Source organism: Macrobrachium nipponense, chromosome 39 (assembly GCF_015104395.2).
Source record: "Macrobrachium nipponense isolate FS-2020 chromosome 39, ASM1510439v2, whole genome shotgun sequence".
In the NCBI taxonomy this organism is placed as follows: Eukaryota; Metazoa; Arthropoda; class Malacostraca; order Decapoda; family Palaemonidae; genus Macrobrachium; species Macrobrachium nipponense.
The window spans coordinates 15089750-15094039 of NC_061099.1; the positions used below are offsets into that span (position 1 = coordinate 15089750).

General features: G+C 36.9%; 1 protein-coding gene across 1 annotated transcript in view; it reads left to right on the forward strand.

Annotated features, from left to right (window-relative positions):
• The first annotated feature begins 3534 nt into the window (after positions 1–3534).
• The window catches only part of LOC135209965 (vascular endothelial growth factor receptor 1-like), a 24930-nt gene continuing 24174 nt past the window's right edge, over positions 3535–4290 (forward strand). Inside the window, exon 1 of the mRNA XM_064242691.1 lies at positions 3535–3759. The gene's annotated coding sequence lies outside the window, so the exon portion shown is untranslated. The remainder of the gene's footprint in view (positions 3760–4290) is intronic.

A 4290-nucleotide genomic window follows, 5' to 3' on the forward strand; every position in this document is an offset into this window, starting at 1 on the left:
CTATGCCATCACTTCCAATACAGGGGTCCAGTCATGGGGCAAAATTCACGACAGATTCGATAGCCCTAATGGCTACGGTCAGAAATTCGTTAGACACCAACCCTGTATTGTGGTACTTTACTTGTTCTAGTTCAAGCAGGTCAAGCAAAAAAATGAGGTCATGGTAGGTCCTTTGTTTAGGCTCGATACTATGAAATGAAACTAGCTGTTAGAGAAAGAATAAATTGTACAAATTTTGATATAGTACAGTATACATGTACTGCAACCATAATATAAACACTTTGGTGCTATGATTGGGTGCACTATGGCTGGCATACATAGTAATAAACTACATAATGCTGAAAAGACAATTTACCGTGCATTTGTAGGGGAAAATTTACTTATATCGGTTACCTAGTGATAATTTCTTTTACAGCGCTAACGGCACTGTTCTTTTTAGCTAAATTCAGCTCATCATTCAGACCATTTGGTTTTGTTATTTTAATTTTTTTAACAAAATAAACATATTTCTTGAATTTACTAGTGATTTACGACTATACAGCTTAAAATGACAAAAAATGAATATCATGGCATAGTAAACCTAACAGCACACAAACACATCAAAGAGATACGTCAACAACCACATTCTCGACAAGCATAGATAATAATTCTGCAGCTGTTTCTTTACGTTTTGATGCACAATAGTTGGCATAAAAAGAACTGAAATATACATCTCTGGAAAGGCAGTCTGTCGCAGACCTGATTTGTACTGTGGGAAAAATTGACATATCTCTTGAGAAGAGAAATCTCAGGAAAATAGTGATTGGTGATAGTGAAGAGAACTGCAGAAATTAATGAGAGTTTGAGGGTATTGCGAAAGGAGAATGGCGGAGTCAGTGTGAGCGAGAGAAAGGTCAAGGAAAATAAAGTAATGAAGCACTTGTTAGTTAATATAACTTACGATGCTAAGTGAGAAAAGTAAATTACAATAGTTGAAGCAAGGAATGCGATAGGATGGCCATAAGAGGTCAGAAAATCAATCTAGTGAGTATTGAAGACAAGGTGAGGATGTATGAATGGACTGTTAGGGACCTTTCACACTATGTCGTACGTAAATGCGACACGATGTCTGACCTACATGCGACTAGCAGTCGACTATTATCTCTAATGTACCTTTTCACACTATGTCGGTCCGGCATCGCATTACAGCCGACAGGCCCCACTGGCCACGTCCGGTGCTGCACCCAGACGCGATTGCAGTTGGCCATTGCCTTCAATACGTGTCTTCACACTATGCGATTTTTCCTGCATATACACGTACGTGCGACAGCAGTAGACTTCCACTGCTTCTGGTGATAGGGTGTATTGGGTATTGAAAACATTTGAGGGATATGAATAGTGTTATTCCCGTTATTGAATAACCACTGGTTCCATGCAACGAAAAAACACCATAAAATAATAATAATAATAATAACAATAGTGTTATTCGTAAATAAGAAAGAACTGCAGGTATGGATGGCTTAAGTATAAACTACTGAGAAATGATTTACTAAATGATTTGCTGTTTTTTTCATTTAGGTTACATATACGTTTTGATACTGAAATTATTAGAAGGTTATCGGCAGATTATTGATATAAAAGAGGACAAAAAGCTTTTGATTTCGATATATATGATTTTTTGAGAAGTTTTTATAGTTAACACTTAAGTTTTATTTACATTAATTAATGAAACAGAAAGAGATATGGATTTTTATATCAAAGTAAAAGATTTTAGTTTTTGATATAGATATATAAGTTTATAGTTTTGATAAATAGAGATGTTTCAGCTAACACTAGTTGTTTTCATTTTTCCTTTTTAATTTCTATATGGAAAAGCAAATTTACAAGGAAATGTCCATATTATTTCCTCTTACTTGATGGTAACTGCCAGTTGTTGTGCTGGCGAAATATCATCTCTGAATGTCGTATTTCTTTTAGCAACTGGTCATGCAGACGTGACAAGAGTTCCTCAAAGGTTGTTTAAGACATTCTGAAGTAATAGCAAAATTTATCATTATCTCTCTTCAGCTCCTCGAAAATTGTGGCAAATGCGCCATACAAATGCCTTTGTGTATTCAAAGGGTGTACCCAGTGAATTCTAGGTTTTCTCCTCTTTTTTTCTCAAATGTAATAAATAAAGACAATAATTTTCTCCTCCTGTCCATCTAGTCACCACTACTGGCTGAGAGCAGACTGCAAGCGCTTGTCAAAAATTGGATCACTTTGTACGGCAGTCGGACAAATGTACGATTGCGCAATTTTGTGTCGCATTTAGATCAGGCACTGCAATCGTATCTTGGTCCGACAAGAATCGCATAGTGTGAAAGGGTTAGGCCAACTCTCTTTTATGGAAGTCAAGTTCAGGTGTCCAACCAAAACGAAAGAAAAAAGGTATCTGTGTCAAGAGGGATGATATGGTTTCTTATGTGGTACCTGTGGCATAAAAAAGCTGGCAGGGTGGAAGCATAAACATCCATGCAAAAGTAAGATAGTAGTATATGTGAAAGGGTTTGAAAAGCTGTTAATGAGCCATCTGTCCAGGCGGACGATTCAGCTAATGGTGTGAGCATTTGAACAAGTCAAACATGATTCAGCAGTTAAAGTATGCATATGGCACTGACCGTACCCAGAGTTTTTTATGGGGTGGGGGGTAGTTTTTTCCCAAAACTGGACCTTTTCTTCTATAAATGTCATTGCATATATAAGTATATACAAGATGAAATACTTGAAAATATGGATTTCCAGAAAATTGGGGGGTCATTCGACAACCCCCCGTCTACCACCCCCCTCGGTACAGGCCTGGGCTGACAGCTGTAATGAGATATGGCTTATTTTTCAACAATGAAGATGTCTCTATGATGATTTATTGCAAACATTTAGGTGTAAATGGTTATTATCTATAAGGAAGATCAGGTACCTGACTGTGATCCACCAAAATCGACTGAATAAATACAGGTCATATTTTCCTGCTTAAGTCAAGGGAAGTAAAATATACACGAATAACAACGACGATGTATCCAATTCTAGCATGACTTCTAAGAATAAACTGGTAAATTTTACCCATTTCATAGTGCCAGCAAGTATTTAGTAATAAAATTGTTTTTCTCTTACTTAAGCAGTTCACATACTTCTAGGAAGGTTTGTATGGAGGAGATAAACTCTAACGTTTTGCTGTAAATTAGGCAGAAGAATCTGCCGGTATTAGTCTACAGAAGAACTACACCAAAATGTCTATTAATCATGATAATGACAAACATATTTCACTCTAGAGTTAACTGACAAAAAATTTCTGAACACAAACACAACTAATTACTAACTTTTATTAGAAGCACAATAATGTTGGAAAATATAAACAAGATTAATACATCTTACACTCATTCACATTTGCTCCACACATGGAAAAAAATGAATGTTGGTCTAAGAGAGAGAGAGAGAGAGAGAGAGAGAGAGAGAGAGAGGTGAGGGGTAGGATGGGGGTTTCATATATACCAGATAAAGAGCTGCGTATGAGTAGTGTGAAAGTCATTGTCCGTCACAACAGTCTCGTGTCAGACTCAGAGCTCCGTTCAACACCGTCCAAGACATGCAGTTTTTCGCTCAGTTAGACCAACCGCTCTTGTGAGCGTTTTGTACAGTCGTATTGGACTGCGCGGAACTGTGAATCTAGAACGTCAAGAGAGAAAAAGAGAGCGCCAGGAAAGCGGTTAAACGCTATCGAAGAGTTCCAACATATGTTTTCTGGTAAGTAATGCCATTTTCGTAAAGAAAACGTTGTATGTTCGTATATATGCAGGTATAATTTGCAATACGAATGTGTGAGAAGTGTTAAGTGTTTTATATAAGAATACGTGTAGTGAAATAAAAAGCGGATTCAGTCAAAATTTCCTTGCCAAACTTCACATCCCCTGACTGAGGCTTTCCTGTGGCCATCAAGACTCCTGGAGTCTACGATATACTAATACTGGAACAACGCTTTTCTGAATACGGATATTTATAGTGACAGATTTTTAAAAGCCCCATCAGAGTCTGGGTTTGAAATGACATCATAGGCATAATAAATCAGATAAAGATATGAGACAAATCCATTAATGTCTCTAAATAGTCTTGCTCTAATGCTCCAAAATGTTCATGGATCCGTATCCTTTACATATAAACATTTAAACCAGATGAATTTATGGTGTGTATATTGTATTGAACATGCTGCTGGTAAGCTTTCTGTATAGGTGTATGAAGCAGCTGATGTGGAAGTTTTATGCATATATATGTATATAT